Source organism: Macrotis lagotis, chromosome 4 (assembly GCF_037893015.1).
Source record: "Macrotis lagotis isolate mMagLag1 chromosome 4, bilby.v1.9.chrom.fasta, whole genome shotgun sequence".
Classification (NCBI taxonomy): Eukaryota; Metazoa; Chordata; class Mammalia; order Peramelemorphia; family Peramelidae; genus Macrotis; species Macrotis lagotis.
This window is the reverse complement of record NC_133661.1, coordinates 91,959,792-91,984,236: the sequence shown is the minus strand read 5'-3', so window position 1 is coordinate 91,984,236 and position 24,445 is coordinate 91,959,792.

Genomic DNA, 24,445 nt, shown 5'->3' with positions numbered 1-24,445 from the left:
AGAAAATACTGCAAGCTTCTAGAAAGCTTCTAGAAAGCAATAATTCAACTACCATGGTTCTACAGTCAGTATTACACAGGATTTAATGTCTACATTAAGGGTTTGTAGGACCCTTATTTCAGAAGGCAAAAGAGCTTGGATTACAACTGAGAATCAACTACCCAGTAAAACCGAACCTCCGGGGGCAGAGACAAGATGGCGACAAGAAGGGATCGAGTCTTAGGAGCTCTCTGATAAAAACTCATAAACTAAGGACTCTAACTAAACCTTCGAGAGACAGAACCCACAAAGGGACCCAGGGAGGCAGTTCTCCTACTCAAGGTAACCTGGAAAAGAGCAGAAAGGCTCTGCTCCCCGGTGTTGGGGTCTGAGCGACGGCCTGCCAGAGGGGTGGCCCGCCAGAGCCAAAGAACTTCAGCCTCCCAGAGGCAGCCCCAGGTGCTAGGAGCTGTGGCTCACAGCAGCAGGGGAGTCTCCTGAGCTGTACCTTGGGGAGCACACAAAGTGGGGGAACAGCGGGGGACCTCTGCCAGAGCGAGCACCAGTGAAGCCCAGCCCTCAGGGCACACAACCAGAAGCTTGGTCTTTTGGCAGCCCAAATCTAGGAAACAGAAGCAGGCAGAGCCGGTAAGCAGGAGCCCCCAGGGTATGAGCCCATTGAGCTGAGGGAGGGGAGTGAAGAGAGAAAGAGAGCTCTGTTCTCTGCCCCTGGAACAGGACTCTGGGGCTCTGACCACATTCAGATCCTGATCCCAGTCTAGGCCCCCCATAGAACAACAGGGCCCCCCCGACCTCGGCCCTGTGGCAGAGGGGGGCGCTTATGTTCATTCACAGACCAGGAGGGAGGACAGAACCTCACACACTGAGACCCTTGTGGGAGTGTCCCAAAAGCTCAGGAAGCACCCCGAAAAAACAGGCTTAGGCTGGGAAAATGAACAAGCAAAGAAATAAGAGGAAGACCATTGAGAAATATTTTGCAAATGAGCCCAAGAAGGATCAAAATACTCAGTCTGAAGATGAGGAAGCACAAGCTCCTACATCTAAAGACTCCAAGACAAACAGAAATTGGGCTCAGGCTATGATAGAGCTCAAAAAAGACTTTGAAAATCAAATGAGGGAGTTGGAAGAAAAACTGGGAAAAGAAAGGAGAGAGATGCAGGAAAAACATGAAAATGAAGTCAGCAGTTTAGTCAAGGAAATCCAAAAAAATGCTGAAGAAAATAGCATGCTAAAAAACAGCTTAGGTCAAATGGATAAAACAGTTCAAAAAATTATTGAGTAGAAGAATGCTTTAAAAAGCAAAATTGGCTAGATTGGAAAAAGAGATAAGAAAACTCTCTGAGGAGAATAAATCCTTCAGACAAAGAATAGAATTCAGGGAGATTGATGGATTTACCAGAAATCAGGAATCAATACTTCAAAACCAAAAAAAAATGAAAAAGTAGAAGAAAATGTGAAATATCTCATTGAAAAAACAACTGATATGGAAAACAGACTTAGGAAAGATAATTTGAAAATTATTGGAATACCTGAAAGTCATGATCAGGAAAAGAGCCTTGACATCATTTTCAAAGAATTACTACAGGAAAATTGCCCTGATATTCTAGAAGCAGAGGGCAAAATAGAAATGGAGAGAATCCACCCATCCCCCTGAGAAAGAGATCCCAAAAAACCAACCCCTAGGAATATTATAGCCAAGTTCCAGAACTCCCAAGTCAAAGAGAAAATATTACAAGCAGCCAGAAGGACACAGTTCCCATATCGTGGAGCTGCAGTCAGGATCACACAGGACTTAGCAGCATCTACATTGGAAGCTCGTAGGGCTTGGAATACAATATACTGGAAGGCAAAAGAGCTTAGAATGCAGCCAAGAATGAACTACCCAGCAAGGCTGAATGTCCTCTTCCAGGGAAAAAGATGGACTTTCAATGAACCAGGGGAATTTCAAAGGTTTCTTTTGGAATGGCCAGAGCTGAACAGAAGGTTTGATCTTCAGATACAGGACTCAGGTGAAGCATGGAGATTGGAGGAGGGGGGGAAATATGAGGGACTTAATGAGGATGAACAGCATGTATAGAAAAATGATACTGATAATATTCCTATGAACCATCTCAGTTAATAGAGCAAGTAGAGGGAGCTTTTATAGTTGAAGCACAGGAGAAAGCTGAATTTGAAGATAAAATATGGTGTAAAAATGGAGTCAATAGGGAAAAAAAGGGAAATGGAAAGGGAGAAAGAAAAAGGAGAGGGGGAATAGTCCAAGATATTTCACATAATAAGATTTTTTTCATTACAATGAGCTATTGCAATGATATGGAAAGGGGGAGGCCAGGGGGAATGAGGGAACCTTTGCTCTCATCAGAGATGGCTAGGAGAGGAAACAGCAAATATACTCAATGGGGTATAGACATCTGGAGTAAGAAGGAGGGGGGAGCAGGGGGAAGGGGTGGGGATGTGAATAAAGGAGGAGAGGATGGACCATGGGGGGACAGTGTTCAGATGTAACACATTTTTTTTTTTTTTTTTTTTTTTTTTACTTCTTGCAAGGGGCTGGGATTGGAGGGCCTGCCCAGGACCATAGGGCCAGGTGGATTCTGGGCCTAATGGGTGGTATGGGGGCTCAGGGCTTCTTGGCCCCAGGACCATGGATCTGTCTGCTGCGCCACTCAGCGACCCTACAGCAGAGTCAGAGTGAAAGGAGAGAGAAAATATAGTACACGGTAGTGGAGAAATAAGAAAGGAGGGAGTTGCGATCAGCAATGGCAACGTTGGAAAAATATGGAAGTAACTTTTGTGATGGACTTATCATAAAGAATGTGATCCACTCACAACAGAGTTGATGGTGTTGGAACAAAGACTGAAGCACATTTTTTGCTATTATTATTTGGAGGAGGGTGCAGGGTAGGTAGGGCTGGGTGTTCTGCCTGGAGCCACATAGCAGAATGATCTTTGGGTGTCTGAGGCCAGATTCGGACCCAGGTGCTCCAAGGGTCAATGCTCTGTCTGCCACCCAGTCACCCCTACTATTATTACTATTTTATTTTATTTTGGGTCTTTTTTTTTCTTTCTTCTTTTTGGTTTTTGCAGGGAAGTGGGGATCGGGTGGCTTGCATGTCACATGGCTGGGTGATTATTGGGTTTACGAGGCTGGATATGGACTTGGGTGCTCGTGGCTCCAGGGCTGGTGCTTCGTTCATTGCGCCACCTGGCCATACCTACAATTATTACTATTATTTTTTTATTTTAATTTTTTTCTCTCCCCTTTACTTTTTTGCCCAAGCAAGTCTATCTATATTCATGGAGGGAGGGGTATTTTGTTTGCTTGTAAACAAGTATATTTTATTAATGTAAAAAACATTTGTATGAAATGAGAATAAAAAAGAATTAGAAAATTAAAAGAAAAACTGAACCTCCTCTTTCAGGGGAAAAGATGGACATTTAGTGAAATAGGGGACTTTCAAACTGTTCTGTTTAAATGACCAGAGCTGAACAGAAAGTTGAATCTCCAGGAATAAGATTCAGGTGAAGCATAAAAAGGGTAGACAGGAAGGATTAATTATGATGAACTTAAAGATGCTGAACCACAGTACTCCTGCATGGGAAGAAGACATTGATAACTCATATGAACTTTCTCATTCATAAGAGCAATTAGAAGGAGCGTTTATAGACAAGGCACAGGAGGGAGTTGAATATAATGGTTTAATATAGTATAAAGATGGAGTCAGTGGTTGATAAAGGAAAGTACTGGGAGGAAGGGAAAGGAGAGGTAGAATGGGCTAAGATATTTAACATAGAAGAGTCAAGAAAAAGCTTTTTTTCAATGTAGTGGAAGGAGGAAGGTGAGGAAGGGATTGAGTGAGTCTTCATTCTTATCAGAAATGGCTCAGTGAAGAAATAACATACACACTTAATAAGGTATAGAAATCTATCTTACCATAGAAAAAGGAGAGGAAAGGGGATAGGATAATGGAGTGGGAAAGGGGAGTAGGTGATAGAAGAGAGGGAAGATTGTGGGAGAGGGTAATCAGATACTTTCTGAGCAGGGACAGGGTGAAAGGAGAGAAAGAACAGAATAAATGAGAGTGGAGAGGATGAGAATGGAGGGAAATACAGCTAGTAATAGTGACTATGGGAAAGGATATTGAAGCAACTTCTCTGGTGGAGTTGTGATAAAGAGACAGAGACAGAGCCATTGGAATCTGAACACAGACTAAAGTACACTTTTTCCCCCTTCCTCTCACTTTACACAAATGGGGTTAAGTGGCTTGCCCAAGGCCACACATCTAAGTAATTATTAAGTGTCTGAGATGGGATTTGAACTCAGGTATTTCTGACTCCAGGGCCCATGCTCTATCCACAGCACCACCTAGCTGCCCTTCACTTCACTTCTCTTGAAATGTCTCTTTTTGGGGGAGAGAGGGATTTATGTTTACATTCACAATAAGATTATTGTAATGATATAAATAAATAAACCATAAAAAGAAAAAAGGAGTATAGAGTAAAAGATTTGAGATAAAAAGAGTTTTGTGGCCCATGGAAGAGACATTCTATAGGACACAGTGGAAGGTCTGGGTGGTATTTGGTTTAAACTTTGCTGGGAGGCTTGAGAGGAATGGAAATGAAGAAAGTGGAAATTGCCTTTTGCTGGCACACAGATGAAAGTCATTGCTTTGAGGTAAATGGAATATGACTCAACCAGCCTTGAAGTTTTCCCTTAGGGGACATGCTACTCCAGTAATAGATGGAAAGCACAAAGCCTGGATTGCCTGAAGAATTTTTCTTTACTATACTTTATCCTTCTTACTATAGGATTGCTTTGAGGCAGTAGTGGTAGACTTCCAGTACAAGGGAAAGTTGAAATATTTAAAGCATTCTGGATTCAGTACCTTTACTAGCAGATTTCTATTAACAGTAAGATCACTTTAGAGTCATTTATCTTAGGATCTTTTTAAAAATAATTTGGTTATTTTATTAACCAAATATTTTATTAAATCACAGCTTTTCCATCTCAATGAGACTTACATTGCTCAAATTTTTAATAACCAGAGATGGAAAACTGATTTAACTGGAAGCTAGAAGCCAGGATTAAAACACTCCTCATATTCACAATCAAGATGCAAAATTGCTGGGGTGGCTAGGTGGCTCAGTGGATAGAGCACCTCCTGGAGTCAGAAGGACCTGACTTCAAATCTAAACTCAGACATTTAATAATTACCTAGCTGTGTGGCCTTGGGCACTTAACCCTATTTCCTCGCCAAAAGAAAAAAAGAAAAGATGTAAAATTCTTTACTGCTCTAGTGTTTGGATAATTTTTTTTTAAATGAGGAACTGAGGATAAGGGTCAGTGATTGTGATTTTCCTTCTAGATGCAGTTAGTAGAAATCCTTCCAAATCTTCAAGAAAATTTGCTTCGTTTTTAGCAAAATTTGCAAGAAGAATGAGTGTTCTGATATAGGTAAGAGGTTTTTTTTTTTTAACAGACATCTATCTGATAAACCTGTAGATATGTTGCTCAGTATTCAGAAGTCTTTGAGACATTTCTACTTATCTTCCCTTGATAGACAATCTAATCAGTGTTTGAGTTTGAATTACAAGTTATTACAAATGACTATGCAAGAAAAAATTACAGTTGCAAGTGTAAAAATATTTATTGAAGGATACACATTCCAGTTTCCATCTAGTTAAATTTTTACCATACCTACAACCCAACTCATGTTCAGGGGTTATTGAAATTTTTGTGTCATGTACCCCTTTGTCAGTCTAGTGAAACCTATTGGTGCTTTCTCAGAATAATTTTTCCAAATGCAAAAATAAAATGCATAAGATTGCAAAAGAAACCAATTGTATTGAAATTTAGTGGGGGCGGCTAGGTGGTGCAGTGGATAGATCACTGGCCCTGGAATCAGGAGGACCTGAGTTCAAATCTGAACTCAGACACTTAATAATTACCTAGCTGTGTGACCTTGGGCAAGTCACTTAACCCCATTGCCTTGCAAAAAAAAGAAACAAATTAGTAAACAAAAACTAATGTAACTCATTTTACAGATGAGGAAACAAAGACCTAGAGAGATTAATTAATTTGTTCAGGGTCACACAAATAGTAAGTGTCAAAAGTGGGATATGAATGCAGGTCCCCTGATTTCAAGACAGAGTTCTTTCTATTGTACCATGACCATATGTTAAAAATCTCCATTGGTAGAAGAATTTCCTCACTAGGAATTCCTCACACATGTGAAATCAAAGGGACATATATGTGTTTATATCATAGAAATTAGTCAACTCAGGTCTTGGGTCTTTTAAGATGATTCATAGACTAAGAATATAATTCCATGCTACCATAAATAATTATCATAATGATGAGTAAATGTTGGCATGAATTATTGGAATTGCTATGCTTTTAAATTCAAGGAATTTTTTCAAAGCTGCAGAGTCTAATAAGTTCTAAATCTTCTTTGAAACAAGGGTTTTAGGGAGCCACTTGAGTGCTGTTTGAAGTGTAGTAATCTGTCAGTTTACAATGATACTTAAATCAATTCTTCTATTAAGTTCAGAATTCCAAGCCTATTACCACTTGCTAGTACCAGTCTTGCTGCTGATTTCACATACCTTGTTATTTTGTAAAACATAATTGAGAACTTCTCAGAGCGATGAGAAATGTTTTTATTACTGTTGATGGGTCTCTACAGGAATTATTAAATAATCACTGCCCAGAGCAAGGACTGGAGTCCAAGAGCCTGCAAGTTGTCCATGAAATTGAATGGGAAAAATTAATCAATACTTTCACTAATTTCTAATTGAAATTTTGCAGTTCCTTTAATTATTTAAAAACATTCTTCTGAGAAAAGGTTTATAGGCTTCACCAGATTGCCAAAAGAGTCATTGATATAAAAAGATTAAGAGCCTGTGCTAAAAGAACTCATATAAGGGGGACATAACAAGTTTCTAAGTTTGTGCACACACATTTCTAGCTGTTATCGAAATCTCAGTAGGTCTACATTTTGATGGTTCATTCTTTCAGATTTATTTTGTATTGATTTCTTCTGATATTTAAGGGGACCATTGAGATTGCCTTTAAGAATCTCAGTAGTGATGGTCAGTATATATATTTCATGGGCTATAAAGAAAGTCTGTTTGCTTAGAATTTTGTCTCCTGGAGACTGAGATCAGTTATCAATTCATGTTATGGCTAAATGGATGAATTCCTTGAAAGATATGATAAAATGATATCAGAGGAAAGAATAAATCATTTCTAGAGAATATGTCTCCTCATAAACTAAAACATAAACTAAAATAAGAGCCTCAAAACATATGATATACTCCAGAAGCCTCAAACATCCAAGATAGTAAACTTTTCATGTAAGAAAAGAATCAGACTCCAAATAAGTTTCTTGGGTTTCAGTTCAACATTACTCTTGACTTTCTCCATTATAGTTTTCAAAATCTTTCTTTTCTTCTCCATTTTCTAGACTACAATCCTTCTTTAAACCATAGGTACTTCTTGGAATATATTCTTTTTTAACAAAATATTTTTTACTTATCCTTTTTTGTTATATTATCCATATTTACCAATCTAAGACTCAAGAGAACTTGAGAATATCCATGCTAAATGCAGAAAACAGATAATAATCTAGGAGCTGTCATGAGAGATGAACCAAGAAAGAATGAAACAGAATGTACAAAACAAGAGAATACTCATAATGATATTATCTTGAAAGCAACAGAGGGACCAAGAAAACTGTTGGATCTAATAGTAAAGAATATGTTAATAGCCTTGTGGAGAGGAGTATAGTTTGAGGTTGAAGTCAGATATGTAGATGGTGAGGCAGTAGAGGCAATGAGTCCAGATGATCTTTTTTATTCATTTGGTAGTGAAAAGCAGAAATATTGGACAATAGCTTGAGAGAAGAAGCAAGGTGAAAGAAGAGTTTTGTGAGGATGGGGTTGACCTTGGCATATTTATAAGCAGTGGCTTATATAGTATGTAGTATATAGTAGATAGGGAGGGTTTGAAGATAAAAGAAACAGAGAGATGGAGAGATTAATGTATCAAATACCAGGAAGAGATGGGGGGAGAATAGGATCAAGCACAAAAGCAGAATGGCATCTTCTTTGATTCCAAGTTCTGTTGTTCCCCACGTGTCTTTGAGTAAGTTCATCAAGAACTTTCTGGGTCTCAGTTTCTTCATCTGCAAAATGGGGGTATGAGATAGAAGAATTTGAAGAAAGAAGACTGAGTCCAGAGTCTGGGTAATAGATTATGAGGATAGGAATGGGTTGAGAGGTCAGTGAGCATGAGGAGGATAAAGAATATGATTGGGAGGAATGAAATAGAAGAAGATGAAATGAAAGAATAGGAGATTATGATCCAAGACCAGGATTTCTGATTTTAAAAATCTTGAAGATGAGAACTTATAGGAGATATTTAGCTATCAGAGGCAAGGTTATCTGTAGGAGAAGGCTAACATGAGATAGTGGGCCTTGGAAGTTTAAAAGGTCAGTGAACTGGAAGGCAGGGTGCCTGAGGCCCAGATACTTTTGTTTCTCAATCTAGTAGCTGGTACGCTGGACTTTTGCCTGGGGGGGTCCTGTCATTTCAACTCTATGGCATCCCAGAAAATAGTCAGGGCAACATCAAGCCTTTATCTAGTGCCCAATTTTTGTAACTCCAAAAAGAATGAAATCAACTCTATCAATTCTGGTTTTTCAGTGAGAATTAGTGAAGCATGTTCTATTCTCTCTCTCTCTCTCTCTCTCTCTCTCTCTCTCTCTCTCTCTCTCTCTCTCTCTCTCTCTCTCTCTCTCTCTCCCTCCCTCCCCCCTTTAGACTCTCCTTTAGATATGAGCAATATCATAATTGATATAACTTGTTTCCTTCAGCATCTTAAAAATTTGTTAATTGAAAAAAATGATATCATATTTAGAATTGCAACCATGAAAAATTAATGTTTATAGACAGACTATAAGCTATAAACTTATACTCCTCTGCTCTCTTTTTTTCCCACCCATGATTGTAGAAGTAGAGGCAAGTTGTGGAAGACTGAGAACCATTTTGTATTTTCCTCTATTTCATGAATTGCCACAGTCAAATAAGTCATCACCTGGCCAGCCTTCTGGAGATGACCCTCTACATATTTAGTCTCTGCTGATTCTCAGGAAGCAGACATAGCCAATTACTGAAATCACATTTAGAAATTTTCCATCATGGTAGAGACTTTCAGAATCTACAAACCACAGACATAAATAGCCTTTGAGACCTCAACGTCTGCTCTGTACCCGGATGGGAAATCCAAGTAGGATGGGACTTGAACCCCGGTTTTTGATTCAATTCAGTAGTCTTTCCCTTCAGTGCCACAGTTGCCCTACCTAAGATCCTCAGGAAGGATAAAAGCATCGAACAGTCCTTATTTACTGATAATTGCTATTAAAAGGTAAAAAAAAAATATTAAGACATTCTTTGATCTTCCTTGATTTAAAGACTAAGTTGGGGGGAAGGTGTGTCAAATTACCCTACCATAAGATAGACTTCATAATGTCCTACAATTTTCCACTACTACCATGCTTTTAGCTGCCATTATTAAAAATATAAAGGACAGGTTTGACATTGTTTTCAAAGTACTTTTGGGGACTAGTTTATATGTGACCCTCCTCATATTTTAGAATGGAGTTGAAATTCCATTTAAGTCTGAAATACTCAAGAGTAGCAGTTAATCCTCCACTATCATCCTGAATCAGTGCCTTTTGTCAATGCCATCTGGTCAGTTATAGTCTATAGCATAATCCTATTTTGTATTCCTGGCAGAGTTTCATCCACCACATTATTCCTAAAAGGGCCCTGTATTAGAAAAATTTATTTCCCATCTGACATATGGGATAAAATTGTCTCTAGGGTGAAAGGTCCCAGATAACATGTTTTTATCCATGACATTTTATGTGGGGAGAAAAACTAGCTGGAATCTGTTAAAGTTTTAGCTTTGCCTAATTGTTCTCAGGGAGCAATTTATTTTTTTCCTACAAAATTATCAGTAGTTCCTGCCAACATGTTCTTTTAAATATCTCCTAATATCTGATCCAGAAATTAGAGATAAAGGAACAGTTAGGTCATCTTTTTTCTTGCCTGCCAATGCAGGTGTTTTCTAAACATATTTTCCATGACTGTGCCCAGTTTTTTTAATAGCAAAACACTTACACTGTATAATTATTACAAGGAAAGAAAGGATAATAAAAATAATGCCACTTCGTTGTCTATGAGAAAATTATTTTTGATAGCATTTATATATAGTCCAATTCAATAGCCACTTATTGATAACATATAATGTAGAAAGTATTGTATTAGATATGAAAGAAGACAAGGACCTTGTAATTTAATAGCAGGAACAGGACAAGTATGGTCCAAGATGGGCCATGTATGGACACAAAAAAGATAAACAAAAATCATAAAATGAAATTTGAGAATGAAATAATCACTTTAATTTGGCCAGGGTTGGGGATGGAGAGAGGGGAAGAGGAGCAAAGTAGAAAGGGAATCCATGGAGGAAGTGGCACCTGAGCCTTCTCTCATTTCTCATTATCTAAGAGGATGAACAGATTTCATTCTAGAAAAGGCACATGTGCAAAATAGACATTACTGAAAAGACAGGTCTTTTATATTCAAGTAGTTTAAATACTTAGAAAACAAAGACTCTTACCTGCTCTTTAGTAAATAATGAAAAAAATTAAACAAAAACCTATTAATCCTTTTCTACTGCTTGTTTTTCAGTACTTTTAGTCCTGTCTGACCCTCATGATCCCATTTAGGGTTTTGTTGGCAAAGATACTAGATACCTTCTCCAGCTCATTTTACAAATGAAGAAACTGGAGCAAACGGAAGCAGATGACCAGGGTCACATACCAAGAAACTATCTACCACCATATTTGAAGTTTTCCTGACTCCAGACCCATCTCTCTATCCACTGTGCCTCCTAGCTGATCATATTCTACTCTACAGGGCAGCAAAAACAACTTCAATATAAACAAAAATAATAATAAATACTTAAATAGGAAGGTGTTTAACATGTGATTGTGAGGAGGGAATGAGTTATTTGTCTATAGCTGGACTAAAATATTAGGATTGAGAAAGTGTAGGAGAAAATGAGGGAACATATAATCAGATAATATGATTAGATTATAAAGTATAAGAAAGGGTATGATTTGAAATAAGTTTGGGAATGCAGAGAGATCTAAATATCAATCTAAAGTGTTGGTATTTTTATAATATAGAGAATGAAGAACCACTGAAATGATTTTTTAATAATATGTTACTATTTCCAATTATTTTTAAAGACAATTTTTAATATTCATTAAAAATTTTTTGAGAGGCAGCTAGGTGGCGCAGTGGATAGAGCACCAGCCCTAGAGTCAGGAGTACCTGCTTTCAAATCTGGCCTCAAACAATAATTACCTAGCTGTGTGGTCTTGGGCAAGCCACTTAACCCCATTGCCTTGAAAAAAAATCTACAAACAATTTTTTTTGAGTTTCAAATTTCTTCCCCCTGCCCCCTCCTTGTCTTGGATGAAATTATTGATTACTTCCATGACTATATGTTTGACCAACGCATTCTTTAAAATTAGGTTTGGTCTAAAATTAGATTGGTCTGAATTTGATGTAGGCTATATATCTACACTCATGTGAAACAATTCCATTTTAGTAATGTTGGGGAAGAAGATACAGACCAAAAGGGGAAAAACATTAATAAAATAAGTGAAAATTGTATGCTTCGACCAAGTCTTTCTCTGGATGTATATATTGATTTCCATCATGAATCCTTTAGAATTGTCTTTGATCATTGTATCATTGAGAAGAGCGAAGTTTGTAGTTAATCATCAAACAATGTGGTTGTGAGTATATACAATATTTTCCTGGTTCTGCTCAGTTCGCTTTGTATCAATTCATGTGTTTCTAGGTTTTTCTGAAATATGCCTGCTCATCATTTCATAAAGCAAAATAGTATTTCAAAATATTCATATACCACAACTTGTTCATTCATTCACCAAATAATAGGCATTCTTTCAATGTTCAATTCTTTGCCATTACAAAAGGAAGTGCTATAAATATTTTTGTGCATGTAGATCCTTTTCCTTTTTTTAATGTTCTACCTAGTGGTATTGCTCAAAGTTCCACATTGCTCTCCAAAATGGTTGGATCAGTTCATAACTTCACCAATTTTGCATTGGTGTCCCAATTTTCCCATACTCTTTCCAACATTTGTCATTTTCTGTCATCTTAGCCAATCTGATAGGTGTTATTTAGAACTTTTTAAAAATAGAACTATAGATAGTTTTGATTTCCTCATCTGAAAACCTACCTTTGACCATGTTCCAATTGGTGAATGACTTATATTCTTATAAATTGTACTTGGTTCTCTACATATTTGAGAAATGAGACCTTCTCCAGAGCCACTTACTGTAAAATATTTTCCCCCAGTTTTCTTCTTTCCTTCTAATTTTGATTACATTAGGGTTTTTTGTGCAAAAAATTTTTAATTGTATATAATCAAAATTATTCATTTTGCATCTTTTAATGCTCTCTATTTCTTGTTTGGTCAAAAATGTTTCCCTCCTCCATAGATATCAGTGCTCTTCTTATTTGCTTATGGTATCAACCCTTTATGTCTAAATCATGAACCCATTTTCTTTTTATCTTGGTATATTTATTTTTTTTTTAGGTTTTTGCAAGGCAAATGGGGTTAAGTGGCTTGCCCAAGGCCACACAGGTAGGTAATTATTAAGTGTCTGAGACCAGATTTGAACCCAGGTACTCCTGACTCCAAGGCTGGTGCTTTATCCACTATGCCACCTAGCTGCCCCTATCTTGGTATATTTAATAAGTAATAGTCTATACCTAGGTTCTGCCATACTTAATTTCAAATTTTCCCAGAAGTTTTTGGTAAATAGTTCTTTCCCCAGAAACTGGGGCTTTGGTTTAAAAAAAAACCCCACTAGATCATTGTGGTCACTTAGTAGTGTGTATTGTTTAACTAAATTATTCTACTGACCTATCATTCTATTTCTTAGCCAGTATCAAAGTAGTTTTGTTTCCTCATTACCTATTCTAATTTTTTCACTTTCTTTTTCTTCTCTTATTGGTAAAACTAACATTTCTAATACGATATTGAATAATAGTGGTGATAGTGGTTATCCTTGTTTCATCATATTTAGTATGCTTCTATCTTATACCAATTACATATAATGCTTGCTATTGATTTTAGACATATACTGCTTATCACTTAAAGGAAAACAACATTTTTATCACTAACTATTGAGGTAAACATATTCTTTCTATTAGCTTTGTTATTGATATGGTCAATTATGTTATATTCCTAATATTGAATCATCCCCTGAATTTCTGCTATAAATTCTACCTGATTACAATGTATTATCCTAAGGAAACTTGCTATATCCTCTTTGCTAAAATTTTATTTAAAATTTTCATTATTCATTAAGGGAGATTGGTCTATAATTTTCTTTGTCTGTTTTGGATCTTCCTGATTCAAGTATCAGCATCATGTTGATGTAGTAAAAGGAGTTTGGTAGAAATTTTTCACCTTTTAAAAATAGAATTGGAACTAATTGTTCTCTAAATGTTTGGTAGAATTCAATGGTGAATCCATCTGACCTTGGAGAATTTTTCCTTGGAGTTTATTGATAGAATCCAATTTCTTTGTACTTAATTGGAGTTATTAAAGTATTTTATTTCCTCTTCTGTTAATTTGGGCAGTTTATATTTTTGTAAATATTTATCCATTTCACTTATATTGTCAGATTTGTTGATACATAGTTGGGCAAAATAGCTCTGAATTATTAATTTCCTCCTTATTGGTGGTGAACTCACCCTTTTAATTTTTGATACTGGTAATTTGGTTTGTTTCTTTTTTTAAAAAATCAGATTAACTGAAGTTCTTTTTTCATAAAATCAACTTTTAGTTTTATTTATCAGTTCAATATTTTTTATTTCAATTTTATTGTTTTACTTTAATTTTTAAGATTTCTAGTTTTGCTTTTAATTGGATTTTTTATTTTGTTCTTTCTCTAGGTTTTTTAAGTTGCAAACCCCAAACCTTGATCTCCTCCTTCTCTATTGTATTCATGTAAGCATTTAGAGATATAAAATTTTCCCTCATAACTGTTTTGACTGCATCCCATAAGCTTTGGTATGATGTCTCATCATTCATTGTCAGTGTCTTGGATGAAATTATTATTTCCATGACTAAATGTTTGACCAACTCATTCTTTAAAATTAGGTTATTTAATTTTCAATAAATTCTTATTTTATTTTTCCATAACATTTTATTACATATAATTTTATTGCATCATGATCTGAGAAGGATATATTTCAAATTTCTGCATTTCTGCATTTGATCTTGAGGTTTTTAATGTGCTAATAATTGGTCAGTTTATGTGTGTACCACAGAAAAAAGACATATTCCTTTCTATCCCCCATTTAATTTTCTTTAGTGATCTATAATATAACTTTTCTAAAATTCCATTCACCTGCTTAAATTCCTTCTTGTTTATTTTGTAGTTCAATCTATCTAATTCTGAGAGAGGAAGGTTGAGTTTCCGCACTAATATGCACTTGGTACATACATGTTTAATACTAATATTACTTCATTGCCTATGGTACCTTTTAAAAAGATGTGGTTTCCTCCCATATTTCTTTTAATTAGAACTATTTTTGCTTTTGCTTTATCTGAGATCAGGATTGCTACTCTTGATTTTTTTTTACTTCAGCTGAAAGTAAAATATATTCTGCTCCAGCCTTTTACCTGTACCTGTGTATATCTCTCTACTTTAAATGTGTTTCTTCTAAGCAACATATTGTAGAATTTCGTTTTTTAATCCACTCTATTATCTACTACTGTTTTGGGGGAGAGCTTATTCCATTCACATTCACAATTATGATTACTTATTATGTATTTCCCTCCATCCTATCTTCCTCCTGTTTGTATTTCTCTCTCTCCTTTTCTCTTATCCCTTCTCATCAGCATTTTGCTTCTAACTGCTGCCTCCCTCAATCTGCCTTCCTTCTATCAGTCCCTTTCTCTTTTCTTCTCCTTTTTCCCCCTTTCCTTTTATTCTTTCCTTTTACTTTTCCCCCTCCCTTTTATGAACCCCTCCTTCTCCTTTCTTTCCTCCTCCCTCTCCTACTTTTATGTAGGACAGGATAAATTTCTAAACCCAATTGGGAATGCATGTTACTCCTTTGAGTGAGATCTGTAGAGAGTAAGATTAGATTTACTAATATGTAAATACATTTACTTCATACTTTCTTTTCTTTCTCTCTACCATAATAGGTCCTTTTTTCTTCTTCATATGATATTATTTTTCTTCTAATGCTTCCTCCTTATTATCCCAGTATAATCCATTTTTATATCTTAATTGTTTAATACTTGTCTTGTACCCATACCTTCTGCTAACATATATTCCTTTCAACTTACCTGATAGAAGTACAATTCTCAAGGGTTATAAAGACTATTTTATCATAATCACTTCATACTCTCTGCCCCATGCTCACTTCAACTGTCCTAATAGAAATTCAACCCTCATGAGCTGAAGTAAATTATTATACCATGATCAGTTTATACCCTCATCTTCTATATATGAATGCTCCTTTCAACTGTCCTGAGAAAATACAGTTCTCAAGAGTTATAAATATTGTTTTCCCTTGTAGGGATGTAGACAGTTTGACTATATTTGTTTTTTTCTTTCTATCTTTTTGCTCATCTTTTGAGTCTTTTATTTGAAGATGGAATTTTCTGTTCCTTTCTAGTATCAGGTAAGTTTGAAAGTTCTCTTTTTGTTAAAAATTCATCTTTTTGACTGAACAAGTTATGGTATGGGAATGATTTGTTCAATAAGAAACCAGAAGTGGTTAGACTTTAGAGAAGCATGGAAAGAATTACATATACTGATGCTGAGTGAAGAAAGCAGAACCAAGAGAACATTGTATATATTAACTACAACATTGTGAATTAATCAACTATAATGAATGCAGCTCCTCTCAGCCAGCAGTTCAGAGATCAAGGACAATGCTTGGAGACTTGTTTTGGACAATGCCATCCTCATCCAGAGGGACAAAACAAAGCCAAACCACAGAATTTGAATGCATTTTGTGTTCACTTAAAAAAACAAAACAACTTCTCATGTTTTTCCTTCTTATCTCATGCTTTTCTTTCTTGTCCTTTAGTTCCCAATTCCTCTTACACAAAATGACTAATATGTAAATACATTAAACACAAATGTACATGTATAACTTTTAACAGACTGTTTGTTGCCAAGGAGAGGAGGGAGGGCAGGATGGGTGCTAGAAAAATGTGTAACTTAAAAATTTGCAAATGGATGAATTTTGAAAAACTACCAAAGCATGTAATTGGAAAAATAAAATAAAATATCAATTTAAAAAAGTTCATCTTTTCCCTAGGAAGAAGATGCTGAATTTTGCAGGGTAGTTGACTCTTAGTTGTAATGCAAGCTCCTTTTCCCTTCAGAATATCATATTCTAAACATACTGATACTTTAATACTGAAAATGATAATAAATTATGGGTAATCCTGGTATTTAAATTGTTTCTTTTTTGTTACTTGCAATATTTTCTCATTTAGCTGGTAATTCTGAAATTTGCCTACAATGTTTCTTGGACTTTTTATTTTGGGATCTCCTTTTGGGGATTATCGATGAATTCTTTCAAGAACTATTTTATCTTTTTGTTCTAGCATATCAGGGCAGTTTTCCATGATAATTTTCTCAAAGATGTTGTCCAGTCTCTTTTTTATTGTAATTTTCAGGTAGACAAATAATTCATAAATTGTCTATCTTGGAGCTATTTTTCATGTCTGTCATTTTTTTTAAACAGGTACTTCACATTTTCTTCTACTCTTTCAGCCTTCTGGTTTGATGGAGTCTTGTCTCATAGTGTCATTAGTTTCCATTAGTCTAATTCTAACTTTTAGAGTTTTATTTTCTTCATTAGATTTTTATGTTTCCTTTTATAGGTATTTAATTTTACTTTTATATGTGTTGCTTTTTTCCAGTTAATTCATTTTATTTTTAGATAAATTGTTTTCCTTTTCCACTTGGTCAATTTTACTTTTGAAAGAATTGCTTCCCTTTTCTAGTTGCTCAAATTTACTTTTAAAGGAATTCTTTCTTTTTCATTTGGCCTATCTTACTCTTAAAGGCAATGTTTTTTCAATCAATTTTACATAATACTCCTGCATGCCTTTTTTTTTTTCTCAATTTTTCTTCTTCCTCCCTTTTTTGGTTTTTAAAATCTTTTTGGAACTCTTCTAAGAGGTCTTTTTGAATTTGAAGCCAATTCATAAACTCATTTGTGGCTTCACATGTAAAACATTTTATCTCTGCTTTCCTCTTCTGAAAATGACATTTTTAATTTCTCTATCAGCATAGTAACTTTCAATGGTTAGTGCTCTTTTTTTTTTTTTTTTTTGCTAATTTTGCTACTTGAGCTCTGCTCCTGGGGCACAAAGGGTATAGTCCCTAGTTTTGTTTTTTTTTTTTACTAGGAATAGGAGTTTGGTCCTTGGCTTATTGCTCTGGGGTCTCTGATGCTCATGTTTTTCCCCTTAATTAGGTTAACAACCCAGGCCTGTATGCTGTAGCAGTGTTTCCAGATTCAAACTTTGACTTCTAGTTGGGGTTGGAACCCTCACTGCTAGCCTCCTTGAAATACTTGTCAGCTGGGTTGGGATTTGAGCTGCACTGTGGGTAAGAGCCTCCTGATGACTTCCCAGCTCTCCCCTGCCTTAAACTGGGTTATACTCCCCCTTTAACCACATGAGACAGAACTTTTTTGAAATTCCTCTAAGGTACTTTGGGTTGAAAAGTTACTTCACTCTGGGTTTTGTTTTGTTTTTATTTGGTGGGTTCTGTTGCTTTAGGGTGTCCTCAGATGTTTCATTTAAAGTTGTTTCTGGAAAAGTTCTGGGTGTTTCCTATATTCCTGACACAATCTTGGCTTCACTGTACCAAGTAGTTTTGATGATTAATACTTTATAATATAGTTTGAGATCTTGTACAGCTAGACCACCTTCCTTTTGCATATTTTTTCTTTAATTCCCTTGACATTCTTGATATTTTGCTCTACTAGATAATTTTTGTTATTATTTTTTCTTGCTCCACAAAATAGTTTTTGGTTATTTGATTGGTATATCATTAAATAAGTAAGTTAATTTAGATAGAATTGTCATTTTATTCTATTGGCTCAGCCCAGACATAATGAGTGATATCTTCCCTATGTTTAGAGCTTTATTTGTTAAAAAGTATTTTGTAACTGTGTTCATTTCCTGGATTTATATTGATAGTGTTTGGTACTTGTATCCCAAGTATTTTATATTGTCTACAGTTATTTTAAATGGAATTTCTCTCTTTCTTGCTGTTGGCCTTTGTTGGTAATATATAGAAATGCTGATTTTTGAGAGTTTATTTTATATCCAGAAACTTTGCTAAAGCTGTTAATTATTGCAAGTAGTTTTTTAGTTGCTTCTCTAGGATATTAAATAGACTATCATAGCATCTTCAAAGAATGAAGTGACAGTTTTGTTTCTTCATTGCCTATTCTAATTGCTTCAATTTCTTCTTTTTCTTTTATTGGTATAATTAACATTTTTAGTACAATATTGAATAATAATGGTGATAATGATTATCCTTGCTTCACCCCAGATCTTATTGGGAAGGCTGCTAGATTATTCCCATTACAGATAATATTTTCTGGTAGTTTTAAATAGATTCTACGTATTTTTAAGAAAAAATCCATTTATTTCTATGCATTACTCTGTTTTTAATAGGAATGAGTGCTGTATTTTGTCAAAAACTTTTTTTTGAATTTTTTTGGATAATCAGATGATTCTGTTGATTCTGTTATTGATATAGTCACTTATGCTGATAATTTTCCTAATATTGATCAACCCTGCATTTCTGGTATAAATTCCACCCCCCCCCCCCAGAAGAGTGTAGTTAAAATTTTTGCATTAATATTCATTAAGGAAATTGATCTATAGATTTTGGGGGATTACCAGTACTATGTTTGTGTCATAAAAGGTTTTTGGTCAGAATCATTTTATACCAATTTCCTCAAATAGTTTATATAGTATTGGAATTAATTGTTCTTTAAATGTTTGGTAGAATTCACTTGTGAATCCATCTGACCCTGGTGATATTTCTTAGGGAGTTCATTAATGACTTGTTCGCTTTCTTTTTCTAAGGTAGGTTTGTTTAAGCATTCTATTTTCTCTTCTGCTATTTTGGGCTATTTATAATTTTCTAAATATTCATGCAGTTCCATTATATTGCCAGATTTATTAATATATAATCGGGCAAAATTGCTCCTAACTATTGCTTTAATCTTCTCTTCATTGATGGTGAATTTACCCTTTTCCTTTTAGATTCTAGTAATTTGTTTTTTAAATCAAATTAAATAATGGTTTATATATTTGTTTGTTTCCCTTCATAAAACCAGTTTTTAGTTTTATTTATTTATTTATTTATTTATTGAATGATTTTTACTTTCAATTTTATTAATCTCTTGTTTGATTTTCAAGGTTTCCAATTTTTTATTTAATTGGGGAATTATTTTTTTTCCCCAGATTTTTTAGTTGTGGGTTCAATTGTTTATTCTGCTCTTCTTCTGTTTTATTGATATAAGAATTTTTATAAATAAATTTTACCTTAAGTATTTTCTTTGGCTGCATCCTATAAATTCTAGTGCATCTCATTGCTATCATTCTTTTAGATGAAATTAGTGATTATTTCTATGATTTGGTCTTTGACCCACTCATTTTCTAGGATTAGATTATTTAATTTTCAATTTATTTTTAGTATATATTTCCATGGTCCTTTATTAAATATAATTTTTATTGCATCATCATCTGAAAAGATACATATCTACTTTTCTGAATTTGATTGTGATATTTTTATGTCCCAATACATGGTTAATTTTTCTGTAGGTGACATACCACTGAGAAAAAGATATATCTTCTTTCAATTTTCTCTAGAGGTCAATCATGTCTAAATTTTCTAAAATTCTATTCATTGCTTTAACTTCTTTCTTGTTTAGTTTGTGGTTAGATTTATCTAGTTCTGAGAGGGGGGAAAGTTGAGGCTTTCCACTAGTGTAGTTTTACTGTCTATTTCCTCTTATAACTCATTTAACTTCTTTAGAAATTTAAATGCTCTACCATTTGGTGCATATATGTTTAGTATTGATTATTTATACCTTTCAGCAAAATGTAGATTACTTCTAGTCTCTTTTAATTATATCTATTTTTTCTTTAGCTTTGTCTGAGATCATGATTGCTATTTTTTTAACTTCAGTTGAAACTTAATATATTCTGCTCCAGTCGTTTACTTTTATACTGTATGTGTTTCTTTATTTCAAATGTTTCTTGTAAACAACATATTGTAGGATTCTATTTTTTAAATTCACTCTTTTGTTTCCATTTTATGAGTAAGTTTATCCCATTCACATTCACAGTTATGATTATTAACTGTATATTCCCTTCCATCCTATCCCTCCCCACCCTATTTATATATTTTTCTCTCTTTTCTTTCACTCTGTCCTTCCACCCCAGTGTTTTGCTTCTGGCTATTGCTTACCTCACTCTGACACCCTTTCTGTTAGACTCTCTTCTTTTCTTATATCCTTCTCTTCCTACTTTCCTATAGTGTAAAATAGAGTTTTATTGTGTACATGATTCCTGCTTTGAGTCAAATTTGATAATAGTAAGGTTCAAGCAATGCTCACTTTCCTCTTTTTTTCCTCCACTGTAATGAGTCTTTTGTGCCTCTTCTTGTCATATAATTTACCCTATTTTTCCTTTTCCTTCATTTTCTTCCTGTGCAATACTCTTTCTCAACCCTTATTTTTTTGCATCATATCATCATTCAACTTAATCTGTATCCTCTGTCTCTGTATACTCATTATAAATGCCCTAAAAGAGATATGATTTTTCTTAAAAAATAAGTCTCATCTTCTTAAAGATGTAAACAGCTTAACTTTATTTAATAACATTTTTCTTCCCCGTTTATCTTTCTATATTTCTCTTAAGTCTTGTATTTAAAAATGAAATTTTCTGTTCAGTTCTGGTGTTTTCATCAGAAATGTTTGAAAGTCTCCTATTTCATTGAATATCCATTTTTCTTCCTGAAAGATTATGCTCAGTTTTTCTGGGTAGTTGATTCTTGGTAGTAATCCAAGTCTTTTCCTTCCACAATATCATATTCTAGACCTTCCATTCCTTTATTGTAGAATCTGCTAAATCCTGTGTAATCCTGATTGCAATTCATTGATATTTGAATTATTTCTTTCTGGATGCTTGTAGTATTTTCTCCTTGACCTGGAAGTCCTGGAATTTGACTAAACTATTCTTTGGAGTTTTCATTTTATTATTTCTTTTGGGAATGATCAGTTGATTATTTTCATTATTATTTTCTTCTGTGGTTCTAGGATAATCAGGATAATTTTCCTTGATAATTTCTTGTCCAGACTCTAATTGTTTTTTTGATCATGACACTCAGGTGCAAAATTTCTTAAATTATCTCCTCTACATCTATTTTCCAGGTCAGTCATTGTTTTTTTAAATCAGGAGTGTCATGGTTAGATATCTGCATTATAAGATTATTTCAATAGCGAAGGATAGATTAGAAAGTAGAAAAATGAAAATTTTTGGTGGATGAGTGAAAATTCACATATTAATATCAGCTATTGACATTATGCTTTACAGTTTCCAAACTCCATGCCTATAGCAATTACAGTTATGGAAATTGAGTCTGAAGAGAAGTTAAGCAATTTCAATACACAAAGGGAAGTGTTGGATCTTGAGTTCATCTATTCTAAATTTTTATCTCTATATTCTATGGTCTGTCATTTATATTTACATAGGAACCACTGGTTGAGATATCCTGAGTAGTTACAAGGTTTAGAGGTGATTAAAAGCCTAAGGGAATAGAGGAAATGGTGGCTCACTTGTCTTTAAATTATTTATGCCATCCAAATAGGAAGACTGGACTTTATATTCTCTAAGATCCCTTAAAGCCCTGATTTTACCATTTTAGTAGCCTTTGGGTGTCTATTAAGTGTGAAGCTCTATGTTAGTTGTTGACAGGGAAGTGCAAGAATGTTACACCATACTGGTTCTCTCAATTGTATAATCTGGCTACAATTATATGAAATTATTTGAAAACAATTTGAGAGAGCATTTATTCCAAAGGTTGCAATGGAACATGCACTAAATTTGGAGTCAGAGAACATAAACTCTCATCTGGCTCCAACCCACAGTTCTAGTCTTATCTCAAATTCTTACATTTTTAGTAAACTAGACTGTTTACTACTCTCTGATTTCTTAACTATTAGCTTCTTGCCATTAGGAACCATACCTAATTTCATCTTTGTAAGTGATTAGGAAAGGGTTTTTTTGGTAGAATTTGATAAATTTTTTGGAAACATTGCATACATGTTTCTCTTCCCTCATGCTGTAAGCAGGATGGTAGACAAAAAAAACCCCTCAAAAACATTTATTAAGTGTATACTATGAGTGAGATAGCTACCATGCCATGTCATGGTCAGCTCTACTCCCAATGTCACTAGTGAGATTACCAGATCAGTTTGTTGGAATCCTTTAAAGAATCACAGAATGTTAGATTTGAAAATCACCCATGCAATCTAATTCAACCTCATGCAAACAAAAATCACATCCATAGCATCCCCCAAGAAATAATCATCCAGCATTTGTTTGAATCAATCCAATGAGAGGGGAAGGTAAAATGTAAAATAAATACAAGTGTCAGTCATTACCTTTTAAGGCACTCCATTCTACTTTTAGATAGCTCTACTTGTTAGGACATTATTTCCTCATTCCTAAATTTTCCTTATTTCAAATTCCACCCATCACAGCTAGATTTATGTCCCATGCTCAAACACTATCCTTTTAATCAGCTGTTCATTTCCCAAATCTGTCCTTCTCTTCTGAACTTTGCCTTTGATTGGCAGCAGTTATCAAAATACCATATGTCTCCCTAAGGCTTTGATTATTTTTGTCTGAATAATCTGTAATATTTAGCAATGCTTTCTAGGTTCCTTCTGGAAGTATCATTTGTTCCCATGTAAATTACCAAAATTGGGTGGTAGTCATTCATTTTGACAAGACTTGGGAGGTTTTCCTTTGCATCTTGGATGAAAAGTCAGCAGATTTCTATTTTTATTGTTGTTATCACGTCAATGATAGTTTCTACAATTACTCTCAGCAGGAAGTCACCAACTACCACTACTTCATCTTTGCTTTGATCCTTATTTACTGAATGTCATCTTAACAGTCAGAACCTTTGAATTTCCATCATGATTTCTTGGTATATAAACCAGTGCTTCCTCTTCAGAGCATTAAGCTCTCTTCTCTTTGCAGAGTCTCATGTGTCTCTTAGCTCTAACTTTCTAGAGAGTTATTGTTTGAAGAGACTGTAGAGAATGTCCAATGTACATTTGATTGATAACTCATATAGACCCACAAGTAGGGAAATGTCTCCTTATTCACTTTCACAAAATATGGGAGACATTCAGGCAAGTCTTGAATATGTATCCTCAGAGGATAGTAGAGCTACTTTTTTTGTATGTTTGTTTTTATCAAGTTAACAAAGAGCTTGGTCTCCAGAGCATGGCTGTTACTTGTCTCCTCAGCATCTAGGGGTAACACTGAGGGATGGAAGTGCTAATCTAATGCTATATCTCAAGGATGTACACCATTATGTTTATTTTCATAATTATCAGTTGATATAATTTTTAAAAACTTCAAAGATGTGTTTTGTTTTTGTATTGCAGTTTCAGATTACTCCCATATCAGAAGTTTCTCATAATAAATTAAAACAAGTAAATTAATAATAGAATGACTTCAACTAAAAGAACAGTGTAACATTCCATTCCTGTATTATCCCCAACTTTCCATTAAAAAACCCTATTTTTTCTTATCCATATCTGACCCCATGAAAAATAAAAAAACAAAATCAATTTATCCCAACATATATAATATGCAAAGATTCTATGCTATATATATATATATATATAATTTTTATCTGTCTATCCATTGATTGAGCTGTCTTCTCATTCTGTACCCTAAATCCATCACCTTTACGTAATTAATAGTATGTTTCATCACTGGATCTCTGTAATGAATCATGAATAGTCATATTTATCACAGTTCTTACAGTTTTGATAGTTTTTGCTTTTCAGTTATCATATAAATTATTCTCCTAGTTCCATTTATTTCATTCTTCACTAGTTTGTAAAAATCTTTAAAATTTTTTTTAAATATTGAGTTTATAGTATAAATTGTACTGGGACTGCTCATTTATTCTGGATCAGTTTATATAAATCTTCTCATGTCTCTGAAATCATCCATAACCTCAT